The sequence below is a fragment of the Diachasma alloeum genome, unplaced genomic scaffold (genome assembly GCF_001412515.2).
Source record: "Diachasma alloeum isolate Michigan unplaced genomic scaffold, Dall2.0 Dall_scaffold_00210, whole genome shotgun sequence".
NCBI classification, from domain to species: Eukaryota; Metazoa; Arthropoda; class Insecta; order Hymenoptera; family Braconidae; genus Diachasma; species Diachasma alloeum.
Window position 1 is genome coordinate 1,662,765 of NW_021680375.1, and position 16,208 is coordinate 1,678,972.

The following is a 16,208-nucleotide window of genomic DNA, read 5'->3' on the forward strand; positions in this document are numbered from 1 at the left end:
GCGTTGGAACTGCGTATGAGTGTGTGGCCTTTAACTAGGTAGATGTTAAACTCACAACCATTTCACTGGTACTGCACATTACAATCACTACCGTTTCGATTATCGGTGAAGGGGCCAAGGGGAGAGAAGATTATGTACATTGAGATCGAGTTCATATTTATGAGATCGAAGGATTACGAATATTGAGAAGGTACAAAGTTGTGGTCGTTCATTGCGAAAAATAGTATTGGAAATTATTGATGATTGATGGTAGTGCTGGGGGAGGCTATTACGGGGCTTGTTACTTCTAATGATCATGAATTTTTAGGACAATTGCGGACACGGAAATAATAACTCGAGAACAATTTGGTCTGAGGTTAACGCAGTGACTTGGTAGGTTTTTGACCTGACTGGGCAACTTTTAGGTCTTTAAGGATATCCAAGTACGTCGTTCAAATTAACTTTTTTAAAAGTAAGATTTCATTTTCGCTGAAAATTCTGCCATTTTTATTTTGACCCTTCATTCGTGACCCTTAGTTTTGGAGTCTTAATTTCGAGTGCCAAATTTTCATCACCAGAAGTCGATTTGAATATCTCTGTATATTATAAAAATCCAAACCGACTTCTGGTGATTAAAATGTGGTACTCGAAATTAAGACTGTAAAATTAAAGGTCACAAGGGTCAAAATAAGGGTCACGAGGATCATCAGGGTCAAAATAAGGGTCACAAAAGTGAGGTTAAGGGTCATGACGATCAGAATAAGGGTTACGAGGGTCAGAATAAGGGTTATGAGGCTCAGATTAAGGGTTATATGGGTCAGATAAAGGATCACAAGATTAGAGGTCACAAGGATCAGATTAAGGGTCCAAATAAGGGTCACGAGGGTTATAATGAGGGTCAAATTAAGGATACAAATAAGGGTCAAAAGGGTCAAAATAAGGGTCTCAATATGTCTCTATATTGTAAAAATCCAAATCGACTTCTGGTGATAAAAATTTGGTGCTCAAAATTAAGACTCCAAAATTAAAGGTCACAAAGGTCAAAGCAAGGGTTACAGGGGTCAAAGCAAGGGTTACATCAGGGTCAAAATAAGAGTTACAAAAGTGAGATTAAGGGTCATGAGGATCAGAATAAGGGTCACGAGGCTCAGAATAAAAGTCACGAGGCTCAGATTAAAGGTTATATGGGTCAGATAAAGGATCACAAGATTAAAGGTCACAAGGATCAGATTAAGGGTCCAAATAAGGGTCACGAGGGTTATAATGAGGGTCAAATTAAGGATACAAATAAGGGTCAAAATAAGGGTCTCAATGTCTCTCTATATTGTAACAATCCAAATCGACTTCTGGTGATAAAAATTTGGTGCTTAAAATTAAGACTCTATTAAAGGTCACAAGGGTCAAAATAAGGGTCACAAAAGTGAGATTAAGGGTCATGAGGATCAGTTTAAGGGTCACGAGGGTCATATTAATGGTTGTATGGGTCAGATTAAGGGTCCAAATAAGGGTCACGAGGGATATAATGAGGGTCAGGGTAAGAATCATGGGGTCATATGGAGATCATATGGGGGTTGGCGAGCGGAGCGAGCAGGGGTTGTAGCTGCCTAGTTTATAATATAGAGAGATATTATTGAAATTATTATACTATATTATTATTAAAAAATACAAAATTAATGAACAATTTGATTTAAATGAGCCATTTTCCTGCATTACTTTCATAACGCCCATAATGTTGCAGAATGGAATTAACATCATTCAATTTTCGCCACCTGAATCCAATCCACTGAAAAAAAAATTGTTGTCCTCCATGAAATAACTGTCGAAAAATACAACAGTAAAATGCAAATCCACAGCAATAAAAACATCCAAATTCCATATTACTGAACGAAACTTTTACGTTTGATAGTAACTCAGTCATCATAATTAAAAATCATCATAATTAAAAATTTAATGATCATAGGATACAACGAAGAGTAATAAAAATAACGCCTGAAATTAACAATGTATTTATAGCCTTTCAATCCACAAGGCTCCTAGAATTGTGAAATTTCAATTGTACAGCATGAATCATGAGTAATAAAGCAATCACTTTTCATCGCTTTTCATCGGTTGAATCTCCAGGTGCTTCTGTCATGAAGTCTCCGAAGGAATAAACAGCAAGCAAGAAAAATAAACCAGCGCTGGCCTTCAGCGGCCTTCGCGCTCTCCAACTTGGCCAAATGGAATATTCTATCGAAGACGCCATGACCAAATATCGATGATTCGTTGATTTAGCGAGACGTTCGGCAAAGGCAATACTCGCTTCAGGGTCTCAAACATCCACACGATTGATTGTACCATCTTCAGGTGAAGACAATGACGTCACCATTTTGTTTCTCACCTCGACCCCAGTGACCTCTCGTGTAACGCACAGGTGACTATGACCGTAATTCCACAACCAATGAAATACCAGGACTCTGCAAGCAGATGTATTTCTCGTTTTTTTTTCTCCTCTCGTGTTCATCTTCACACATAAATTCCCCTATTTCCTCCCGACTATTATTAAGTCTCCATGTATTTTATTGAATTAATATTCTTGAGTTGTAAAAAGTCTCAAAAGAACGCAATAGTGCGGGTTTATCATTAAATTTTCGATGACGTAAGAACTGGAGTCATCATCCAAAACAGAAATAACATCCCATGGTTGTAGTCTTCGTAAATATTTTTCACCAAATTCCGAAGATCTCAGTGTCTAGACGCTTGATATATCCTTCTGTATTTGATCCTCTATTAAAAAATGGGTGGAATATTTGTGGTCAGCAATCTATTGCGCTAAGTATATGCTCGACTTGGGAAGATTTCAAGGTTATCTTAGCTTATGAATAAATAAATAAATAAAAATATTTTTAAGAAATTTAAAACAGATAAATTTATATTCTTCTTTTTAGTTTATTAGACATATATTGTCAGCTGTATAGAAAAGTAACGTAAGTGCCAAAATACGAGAACTCAATAGAAAAATAGAAACAAAAAACAAATATGGGAACTGGAATTAAAAATTCAAAATTTCTGATATGAGGACATTTTTTGGCACTTACGTTAGTCTTCTATACAGCTAACGATATCTGTGATAGCTAAGCTATGGAGGAAACGAACGGGAAAAATATAGTTAACAAATTCGAATATTCAAATTTCAAAAAAAGGTGAACTTTTGGATACAACAAAAATGCTTATGGAACTATTATGAACAATAAATTTATATGCACATTGAAAAAATAGAAGTATAACATTTTAAAAGACAAAAACAAAACGAAAAATTGCGAATTTCGATAGTGGACAGTTTATTCCGAAAATATTTATTTCCACACTTGGAATATGGAACCGATTTCACTCTTAGATGCACATAATTTTTAAACCTTAGAACGTGAATTTTTCATCGTGCAAATTATTAAAGATCATTTTTCAAATTTTTTCTCAAACTGAATCATAATAAAAGCGGACATTAACTCCTTTTAATTAATGAATCAATACCTAATATTCCAAAATAATATCTATAAATCATTAGCCAATCGTGTGCGCCTCCTTTCCTAGTAAACAAAATTTCATGATTTAAACATGATTTGTTTTTCGTAATGTCATCGAGATTAATTGAGTCATTACGACCAAAACGTCCATCTGCCGAAATTGGTGATGTATTTAATTGTTTTCGGATGAGTTCATCTCCCTCCAAAGGAGAAACAACGATGGAGATCCTTGCACGACCTTCTCATTGTTCCTGAATGAATAACCGATGAATGTATCAGTTAATTCCGGGTCTAATAAAATTCAATGAAAAATCTCGCAAGACACAAACGACTATTAAATCGATGTACGAGATATCATCATCTTTCAACATGTTTCCAATTTGAATTTTGATTAATCACCGCAAGTGGTACGTAATACCTCGGCGAAAAATTATCTTCCCATAAACAAATGCACGTATACGATGCAACAGGTGTTCAATGACACCAAGAATAATGAAACATCAAGCAGGATGAATGAAAAAAAAGAAGCAAGAATGAATAGTCGTGTGAAAAAGGATTGAGGACAATACATTGAGGTTATGTCCACTGCGCCAATTGTCCCTAGATTTATCACGTGTTGGTGAACATTCTCGCATGTTAACAACAGAAATCCATTCGTTTTCATCCCCAATCCATCAACATCACCACATTTATGGTAAATTGAAGAAGTAATCTACCGATTCAACAATCAATTACACTATCCTCAACAATTAACCATTCGCTTCTAATTATGGTAACCCACAATTCCACCATGAATTTTTAATTGATTGAATTGAGAATTCCAAGAGAGTGAATCGACCGTTAAGGGGTCTCCTCAGTAATTTTCGACATGAAACGATAATGTGCTAGCGAACTGAATATATCATATAATAATCGAGAATGGTAAAAAGAAAATTGTAAAAAAAGCTCTGAGTAGTTTCATCGTTTCGTTCATTTTAAATTAATCATTGAAATTTCTGCTTATACATGGGCTTTATCAACTCTGTTTTGTCCCTTACTCTCACCCTGTTGACAATGTGCTAGCCAACGAAGAAAGCTATTTTGAAGTCAAGAACTCGAATACTCTATCTATCGGACGAGATAGGAACCCGTGTAAGTAGGTTGCGAGCTCTATCTCTCCCAAGGAGCTACTGTCGAGTGGCAAAATTATGAACCAGTGCAAGTCGGGTCCGGGACCTATGCCCCGCCCCCATTTGAGTTCCCAAAATTTATTTATATTAAACTCAAAAATATGAGGATTAAGTCTCATCGAGTTTTGCCGTCAATTTGTTGAAGAAATTAATGATAAAAAGAGATGGCGTGATGGTTGTCACTATCCAACGTACGCCATGTTTGATGTTTCTTCTCTTAAAAATAACCTCACTAATTTAGCCATTTTACACTTCACTCATGCGCGCGCCCATCCATTTGTCGTACTGAGGAGATCCCTTAGGGTATTTATGGCATGATTAGAAAGATCGAAAAAAATTCAAGAAATTGATGATTTTTTTATACATTCTTTGATTTTTTCAAAATGTCTATGCAAAATCCCAGATAGCCTCGGAGAATGGCAGAATTACAGGATTTTTTCTAAAAAATGCATTTTAACATGGGCTCTTATGGGAATTCGAAAGAAAAACTTTAAAAATAGACAAAAAGTCGTAATTTTCCTGTAACTTCGCACTTGGATGGAATTTTCGTGGTAGAACATAAAAAAAATAATCCAAGTGGCCCAGGAGAATTGTTCAGAAGGGATAATTAAAAAATTCATGAAAAATAGGAATTCTGTGCGCGCAACTTGAAATAGCGGCAACGTCGAGGTTAGGAATTGTGGAGGAGTAAGCGCGGCAAATACGAATTGAGTTGTAATGATACGTTTCGCTGTGGGAAGGAACATAACAGCAGAGTGAATCAGTGCTGCCAACTTGTACCTCGAATGGCACGACGTTGTCACTTTTTCTATCCATATTAATTATTCTCCAATTATCCAACAGCCCAGCTAGAGAAATAAACGAAGGCTTGAAATATGTGGGAAAAAAATCGAAAAGTAATTAAAAAAATATTTCGAACATAAATATGGTCGAAATAGATTGAAAATGTGTAATTGAAATATCGTTTTTTTTCTGTTCACCGATTGATTTTCTGCGAGAGAACAATAGATTCCCCTTGGTCTCACCTCCATGCCCACCCCGCTATAAATACCTTAACATGTTTCTGTGCGAAGAAAACGCATTGCAGAATAACTCTTACGCCTGAACGATAGAAGGCTAATCCGTATCCTTGGCAAGGACGCTACAATCCCTTCTCCGACATAACCAATTCGCATATATAACCTCAAACCCATCTTCAGTCCAGCAAGAGTAATTGCATACGTTTTAATCGCAGTATAATCGTTACTAATCGCTCCTACTGCTACGATGATTGCACCACACTAATACCTCTCCATTATTAATAAAGTTTAGGGGCTAAGGAATTGTGAATAAAGGAATATCATAATTTGTCATGGTTAGGAGTTCTCCATTATCCACTGTCCAGGATATACATATTAAGCGTAATTGTTCGTTTGCAGAAAGCGCATGACCTCTTGTGGTAATAAAAAGAAACAAGAGGGATGAGCCACATGAGTTAAAGTTGGAGGAGGGGGGGGGTGAAGGGGAGAGAGAAAAAACATATTGGAAGATAGCAGAGACGACTTAATCGATTAATTTCGCGACGGGGCGTGACTATTCTCGGGCGGATGCATTCCTTTTTCCATTCTGCTATAACCCAACAGGGGTTAGGGGGGAGGGAAGGCGAGAGGAGAACTGATCCAAGGTCACGAGAGTAGTCTTTGTGTCTGGGGCCGAGAGGCATTATATCTTTTGGTCCCTATTTCGAAGTCATCCTTCTTCAACCAGATGATTGTCTGCATCATTGAACACGTCATCACGGAATATTGAGGAGATGTGTTTCTGAGATGATCCGTGTTGACATTGTTGTCATGATGAGACATAATCTTAGGATAACTCACGAAGATGGATTGTGTCGAACTTTGGAGTGTGAGGTTGACCTTCCATCAGTGCTAAATCTGAGTAGAGGTTTTTTTTTAAATAAAAATGACTGAGGAAGTTTACCGTTCATTGATTACCATTGTCCAATACGTCTGAGAATTTTTTTTTCGGATGATTGTCCGTTTCTGCATTCACCTGAAGACTTTACGGCTGGCGATAGACTAATCTTTATATTATGCTTGAAGTACCAGGGGAAAGTATTGCCTGGTATAACTGTACTCATGTGGAATCATAAAATCAATGATTTTTTAAGAATGCAGTAAAGATATCGAAGCAACTCTATTATTTCTATGGGTGTGAAGTAGTATTGACAGCATCACGCAAGTACAATATTCCATTCATAGAAATCCTGAGACATTCAGGGTGTGACAAAAACAAGTCTCATACCGTTCATTCATTGAAAACATTTGAATAAAAAAAGAATACACATGAGCACATGGAAAACAGTTACTCGTTGACAAAACTAGCCTGATATGCCACCGTTTTATATTTTAATGTTAGAGGAATGTTCTCAATGGTCCAAAGGTGCATAACTGACCACAACACTAGAGAGAAAGACATGCTGCGGTAAAAAAGAATCATTTACCATTTCTTTATGGTTGAAAAAGGAAAGAAGAGAAAAAAAAAGATGAATACAGCATACGTATTTCAGTGTGCAAAAACCAGAGGGAACGACGGCTCAATCGCACCTTAGCCGTCTACTTGGCGCTCGCGCAACCACCGAACGTTTTGATGAAGAGCAACGATAACATTCATGAGACTAAGCGGGACTCTGGTCTCTCCTGGTGACTACAAACACGCGAGCGATTAGCATAAGGATGGAGTCTCATTAGCGGGTGTTTCACCCACCCGTCCGAAATATATGTCCACCCGGAACTGTCACTTTAGCTTTAGTGAGAGTATATATTTTACTGTTTCCGGTGGTCGTTCATGTTCTTTTTAATCGTTTATTTTAATCGGTCATTTGTACATTTTTCCAGGATTTTTATTGGGATTGTATTGACTCACTTGATGTGGACTAAAACTGTCATTTTTGTACTTGTTTTCTTTTATCTTTTATATTTTTTGTGGTATATCATTCATTGACTTATCACTGCTCACTTCTATTATATTTTGCATTGGGCGAGTGGCTTTTAGATGTTTGCAGTGCGATTTTTTTGGTTTCTATACTCAAGTTCTTCTTCCTCTTTCATGAACCATACATTTAATGTATTCAATTGAAAGCTTATTAAATAAGTTTCAAAATGACGTCTGATTTATTCAATTGTGTCAATTTTTCATCAATTTATGAGAGTTTTAGGCGAAAATTAAATTTTCATGTTTCATTTGGAAAATTAACTGTGGTTGGATTAGTGGGTGTTTCACCCACCCGTCCAAAATATATGTCCACCCGGAACGGCGACACGTCTAAATATTACGGTAAAAAATATCATGCGTCAAAATATCACAAAAAAATATTATTGACAAAAATATCACAGGCCAAAAATATCACAAATCAAAAATATCACGTGATAAATTATCACGCGTTAGAATATTACGCGTTCGGATTACATTTATATTTGCACATCTGTTACCGCAAGAAATCAATATATTGATTTTTCACTGGGCGATGGCTGATCACGACTATTATTCGAGGTGGGCTCCTGAATTGTAAACACGATGACACATTTAGTACTCAATGGTCAGTGCGATAAGTTCATTATCGGTTTAACTTTTATTTTAAGTCAAAAAGGGAAGAAATTGTTGAATGATGGTGGTTTTGTGTACAACAAATTACGGGAAAAACATGGAAATGTGACGTGGAGGTGCGTTGAACATGCTTCCGAGAGGAGACGTAATGGATTAGTCCATACGTCTTCTGGTAGGAGAAGTGGTAAGTTTGCACTGTCGTGTGATATTTTGTCGTGTGATATTTTTGTCGTGTGATATTTTGACGTGTGATATTTTGACGTGATATTTTGACGTGTGATATTTAGACATGTAACCCCCGGAACTGTCACTTTAGCTTCAGTGAGACCATATATTTTACTCTTTCCAGTGGTCGTTCATATTCTTGTTAAAAGTTTATTTTAATCGTTCGTTTGTTTATTTTTCCAGAATTGTTATTGAGATTGTATTGACTCACTTGATGTGGAATAAAACACTGTCTTTTTTGTACGTGTTTTCTTATAGCTTTTATATTTTTTGTGATTTATTATTGATTGATTTGTCACTGCTCACTTCTATTTTGCATTGAGTGAGTGGCTTTTAGATATTTAGAATGCGATTGTTTTTGTTTCTATACTCAAGTGCTTCTTCCTCGTTCATGAAGCATACATTTAATGTATTCAATTGAAAGCTTATTAAATAAGTTTCAAAATGACGTCTGATTTGTCCAATTGTGTCAATTTTTCATCAATGTATGAGAGTTTTAGGCGAAAATTAAATTTTCATGTTTCACTTGGAAAATTAACTTTGGTTGGATTTTTCGATGCTCCTAAGTGGACTTACGCAGGGATATTTACTCATCATTTTGAAGAGCATTCACTATTCTTCAAAATGGTACACGATAAATCTGATGTAATTGAATTTTTAAAATGTTATTGTAGTTCTTTCCATCTTTTTATGTATGTTTCACCTCAGGAATAATTATTTTTGCCATTTATGGAGGATTTAGACTTGACCAGCGGGGATATATCATATGTTATTTTCAAGATCTCATTGAGATCTTCAAATTAATACCCCATATTATCTATTCCATCCACTAGATCAATTGTTATAAGCGTTAATATAGCGATTTTAGCATGTCACGTTTTGAAAATTTCTATGTTTCTCCTTCTAATGACGAGATTTATTCGATGTCTGGGCAAATCTGTGAGGATATCTTATGCCCAGGTGAAAATATATTAAATTACCTTGAAACTGACCACTGAATTATTTGATTAACGCTAATTTTCCTTGACATATGGGAGTTTTTATTCAAAAATTGAATTTCATGATGTTTATTGTAAATTCAGATGGGTTTGGATTGTTCTATAAGTATTGGTCAAGTGAATGAAACTATTCATATACCATTTCAAAGGGTATTTGTTGTTATAGAACGTGAAAATCAGGGAAATTTGAATTTAAAAAATGACATAAATTGATTTCATGGAACCTGGCTGGTGTGCGCGATGCGCGCGTCCTGCCTAGCAATATCAAATAGAATAGAACAAAATACATCTCAGAATAATAAAATTGAAGAATAAATCTTCTATTGTAAAAATAGGTGAAGCATTTTCGGTCAGCGATCTATTTCACCAAACTTATAACAGACCCAAGAGCATTTCAAGGTTAGATGAGCTTCAACATTATTTTTGAATAAATTTCTCACGAAATGAATTTCTCTTGAATTTAAGCCTAGCGCTCTAAGATCGAGTGGCGCCAACCGTTCAGTGCGGGACCACTGTCCCTTTTAATTTGCACGAAATTGAAGATCGGGTCGGATCGATTGACTCTAGTTTTGATAGTGAAAGAGAACACTTGATTTAATCGACAAGTTAGTAGTGTAAAACCCATACAATCAGTAGAAATGAAAGAAGTGGTATTTCGAGCCGAAAAAGAATACGAGAGCTGTGAGAAGAACGAGCAACGTTGTCAAGAGTTACGAGACCTAATGGAGAAAATCGTTTTGGAGAAGAAATGTATGAGGGCGACTGGTGAACGAAGTGAACTAATTTCGCTCCGAATTGTTGTAGCGGGTTATTAGAGTCATTACAACATTACACCCAAAAAAAATTACTTCTCACCATTACAAACCGGTACTTGGTGGAAGTTCACTTTTGAAAAGTTCTAAAAATACTCGTCCCAAGTATATTTTGTGTCCTTGGGTGAAGTACCACATCTGCCGATCGAGTAGAAATGTTACTGGGAGGAAGTAGTATCACTACTAACTGCCAGTACTTTTAGTACTTTTCACAAGTACCAAAGGTACTAGTGAAATGTGATTTTTCAACTTTTCTCAAGTTCTTTTAAACCGACGTCGGTGGCCGAAGCGGCTAGGTGCGAGCCTAGTGTGCGAAAGGTTGTGAGTTCGATTCCCCGTGGAACCGAGTTTTTCAACCGGAGGCTCCGGCGAGCGGGAGGTCGCTAATATAGTGACCGCCTGTACCGGCATGGGTTTTCTGTGGTTTCCCATGCTACTCCTATGTTCTATAGGAGTCTGAATGCGGTGCAGTGTAGAATCCACAGCCGCATGCATAGGGTTGGATAGGGCCGATTAGCCAATCAGAGGGCAGAAAGAGCCGGAATATATATATATTAAAAAAAAAAGTTCTTTTAGGACTTAATTTCAGTACTTCCAATTGATTACTTTATTGAAACATTGTAGAAAATAAATTCACTGGTCGAAAGACAGTGCAATTGCGTTGCGTTTGCGATTTTGGGGCTTTCAGAGTAGTGATGCCGTCGAGATTAGACGAGAATTATTTTGGAAAGATCATGACGGTCTAAAAAAACATCGAAAGTTTAGGAATCATCCTAATCTCGAAAGACATTGGATCGGTGCATCTCGTCACGAACTTGGAAGAATCCATCACGTCTGAGTTTCAGTATTTTCAGTTTTTCAAATGTTTGTCTCGATATCTGTCTCGTCTCGTCTCGTGAACTTAAAAAACCGAAAATCCCGAGGTCCAGGCAAGATAAATCGTCCCGGAATTGTGACGAGAACCGATCCAATGTCTTTTGAGATTGCGACGATTCCAAAACTTTCGATGTTTATCCAGACCGTGATGATCTCTTCAAAATAATTCTCGACTAGTCTCGACGGCATCACTATTTCAGCGACACGCGTGGCGCGCTAGGCCGGTAAATTGAGCTGCATCAACAGCTAGTCAACGTCCGGTGAGCAACGAATAAGTCGGACTTCGTGAGAAATTAAATTTTGAATGAAATTAATTTTTCAAATAATTCCGAACACGACACCATATTAATTATTGACTTGTCGCTGCTCGCTATTATGCATTACGTGTTTGATTTTTATATATTTCAATATCCTATTATCTTTTGACGGTTTTATAACTTGGCGAATATTGTTTGAGGCCGCTTATATATCATTCTGCTTTGCTGTAATTGATGAATGTAATTACTTTCAACGACGCAAAACTTGAAATTGAAAGATAAATCCTGTCAAGAAAAAATAAATATTGAATATTCGAAGAAAGTGAAATAGTTTCTCTTCATCATTGTTCATTCTTCGAGAAAGAAATGTACCCTACGATTTGTTTATTTGTGAGGCGTGTGAATTCCGATACTATTTCCTTACCCAACTAATACGTGACCAATTAATCGTCAAGTATACAGGTATCACTACAGGTATAATGTCAAGCGAGCGTCGCGACGTGTGGGATTTGATGCGCGCGTTGAAATTACACCCGCGTGTGTTCAACCGCACATACGTTCTTACGTGCTGCATTTACTGGCGCCTTCAGGGCGAACGTGAAGACATAAAACATGCAGAATGAGACAAAAAATCAGCCAAGAATGTGAATAAAGTTTAATCTAGTAAAATACTCAGGTTTTTTTGTTCGCCTGTAATTTAAATTTTTGAGAAAAAATAGGTTGTGACCGAGGAAATATATCAATATTTTTATACACGAGATACTTTTTCACTTTTTCCGTTGAGGAATGTTATTCCAGATTTTTATTTCAGTACAAAAAAAAGAAATGACGGTACACCGTGTGATGTTACGATAAATGGATGAAAATTGACTGCAGAAATTATATGGTAATAGGGAATTTGGATGCTAAAGGGAGGGTTAAATTCGTAATTAAGGTTTCTTCTCCAGTCTCGCGTGATCCATCGATCGATCGTGATAATGATGCAAGTGAAGAATCGTCCGGTAATATTCGTTTTGTAATACGTGTATTAAAAAAAAATTATTCATGGAATTATTGTCCCTCATCAAGATATTTTTTATTCAAACATTTCTGAAGCTACAAAATAGAGAAATTATGACGATTGCTGAGGATAAATTACCAATACTCGGAAGAATTAGCCAAGTAACCATTAACTATAATCCCCGGGTAGAATTCTGGTTACCGGAATTGAACCCTAGATCGGGCACGTTATATGAGGGAAACGCGGGAGCGCACCGTTTTCCTTTAACTCTTGAGTGGTCGTACAATGGCGGAATCACAGCGTGTTTTCGATTTTTTCTCACCTGAAAATCCTGTAAGTGAAAAATTTAGAAAAATTTGTATTCCTATTCTCAATTGAATCGAACGCGTTGACAATTTTTTTCGGTCCATACTCGCACCAATCAATTATTGAAATCTTTTGAAAACTCGACTCACAGAAAACCCCTGCGCTTAATCTCTAAATGTTAAAAATTTGTATCTATACTGAGAAAAAAAATTATTTTTGGCAAATATTCATTTACTTGAGAGAAGCATTCATTCTTTCAAAATTGTATTTCTTCAATCGAATCATGCTGGTTACGTTTCAATTATAACAATCATATTGCTCTATAAGATGTTTATGTTGCACATGACCTTGGATGAACTCCTAATGATTATTCATTCATGATTTTCCTAATTTCTTATTTTCTAGAGGAAAGAATATCGATTAATTTTTTAATGTTGATAATTATTGAAGGAGTTCACTCAAAGTCATAACTAACATGATCATCTTCTAGAACAATATAATTGACATAATTAAAACCTAATGAGGATTGCCTGGGAATGACTCGACTGGAGAAATACAGTATTGAAAAAACAAATACTTCTCTCAAGTAAATGGATATTCGGCACAAATAATTTTTTTTCTCAGAGTAATGAAATCGACTTCTAAAATTATCAGTCAACTATTCGTCTTTAATATTCCCATTTCCTGTTGATTGAAGGTTCGAAATTACCAGTAAACTACCAATAAATGATTTTTTACCATTTTTTTTCTCAGTAAATCACAAAATACACGGGGCTGCGAATCGCTCACCTTGCGACCGGTAACGTTCGGTGGAGAGGTGCGACCACTCAAGGGTTAACCCACTGAACAGCATAAGTCATCAGACGTGTCGGTGTGAGGAGAGTGGGGGACCTCTCAATGTATCCGTGCGCCATAAGAAATGCCCGGCTGCGCACGCACGCTATCGCAAAATGGTGAGGAGTGGGGTAATGTGAGGCTGGTGAACGGGATAATTGCCATTGACTGGCTGACCAGAAAAATTGACACAAGCGGGAAATTGCTTTCGTCACAACATAGTGAATACATTTTTGCTAATAAATTAGCAATTTGCTTCCGAATGGAATTTCTACGAGGACGTTTTTTTAATTGAATTCAATGATTTATTGAGTTCAACATTACCCCAACGATAATTTTTTTTACCTTTCCCTGAATATTGGTTTCAAAACAATTTTTTTAAACAACAGATGATGCAATCAATTTCATAATTTTTTCAGTCATCGTCGAAAAACGATCGGTCACATGCACACTTACATACATACATCCGGAGATGATCTAAAAATAGAATATTCGAACTCCTGAGGCCAAAATTAGACATCCTGACGTTATCCTACCATTCGGAAACAAAAAATAATGGCTTTTTCAGTTGAAGTGTTAAAAAAATTATAGTATTTTTGGAACAACTTAATCCTCAAAATTCCTAATGGAAATTAATAATTTCTAGAACAAATTATTAAGAGACCTCGTTTGACGAATTTAAATGTATACTGCTACACTGATCAATTTAGAGTTAAATTAGATTTTCTACTGCAGAATAAACTGTAAGGTTTAAAATGCTTATCAATAAAAAAATTAAAAAATTAGATTCTCTTATTCATTCATGATTGTTCTGCAAACATTCATCCGTATACCTTTGCTCAATCGATTAATTCGTTATTATAGTCTCCAAAATTCTGAATAAAATTGTTATGTTGTGTAGAAATTCCAACTATAAATCATTGTCTTACCTCAGTACAGAATATTTTGTCTACTATAGGACAGTCTCTGGGAAGCAGCTTATGTATAATAATAAAATGAATTCAATAAACAAAATAAATAAAATAAAGAAAGTAAATAAAATAAATAATAGTGGCTACATTTTTATCTCCATGAAAATCATGAACCAAACATTAAGCGAGAGAATAGATCAATGACCAGAAGATGTTCGCTTTCGAAATCTTAACGGTCACGTACATACTCATAATGATACACTGGGGCATACGTTGCCACGCGCTTTACCCTTCAACGTCCACATGCGGGACACTAATTTGTATAATTACCAATCTGATGCGATGCTCTTCAAACGCTGTGGAATACTCAATGCTAGTCCACATGGATTCAGGTAAGTGCGGTAGAGTATATTGAAAGTTAATCTGTGTTGCCGTGAATGTTTTGAAGACGCTGCGGAGTGAGGGAGAGCGAGAGAGAGAGAGAGAGAGAGAGAGAGAGAGAGAGAGAGAGAGAGACAAGTGAACGCCGTCCTGCGGACGCAAAGGAGGTGCCTTAGGGCCGTCCCGTCTACATCCGTGCAGCGTCCATCACCCGAAGGTATGAAACAGCATGGTAAAAATTTCAACAATAAAAATGAAGGAAAGAGAAAAAAACGAAAATATTCGAAGAAGGTGGAGTTGGGAGTGAGTGAGTGAGAGAGGGAGTATTCAATTTGCCGGTGAATTTTTGTCGAAACTCACTCGGTGAAGAAGAAGGTGAAGAGGATAAGAGACTTATACTTGCTTGCCATTTCTGCCACTAATCTCGTCTGGAGGGGGAGGCTGAGTGGTTGATGGAGGGTTGCTTCTCGGGTCTCACTCACTTATTGGAGATGCGTATATCTAATGCGCTTAGCAGAAATGTTGATCAACATCGGGATGGGGGATACCCGGTATGAGCCATGGGACCAAGCGCCGCAACCGATGCTCCGGGCGTGAATCGAAACCTGCCTCAATCATGCACGCAATCCACACCCCGTGGCGCGACGAGATATCCGACACTTGATGAACAATTTTTATTCACCTTATTTTGATAATTTTCTGTCATTGTAATTTGGGATTTTTTATTTAGTTAATTGAGACCCAACGGTCAAGGCTAATTATAGGGTCAAATAATTATAAGATATTTCATGAAACAAATTTACACTTATGTATTACTCTATCCTATCGTAATATAAAAAGCCAAGTCGACTTCTGGTGATAAAGATTTGGTACTCGAAATTAAGACTGCGAAATTAAGGGTCAGAAGGGGCATGAGAGTTAGAATAGGGGTTATGAGGATCAGAATAAGGGTCACGTGGGTCAGAATAAAAGTTACGAGGGTTAAATTAAGGGTCACAAGGGTCAGATTGAGGGTTATGTGGGTTAGATTAAGGGTCGCAGGATTAGGGATCACAAGGGTGAGATTAAGGGTCTAAGTAAGGATCACAAGTATCAGATTAAGGGTCACAAGGGTCCGAGTAAGGGTCCATGGAAGTCAAAAATCAAGGGTCCGAAACTAATTGTCACCAGGGTCAAAATAAGGGTCACAAGGGTTATAAGGAGGGTCAGATTAAGGATCCAAATGAAGGTCACAAGGGTTAGATTAAGTATCACAAAGGTCAAATTAAGAGTTCTACCGACGTCGGTGGCCGAGTGGATTAGACGCAAGTCTAGTGTGCGAAAGGTTGTGAGTTCGATTCTCCGTGGAACCGAATTTTTCAACGGAAGG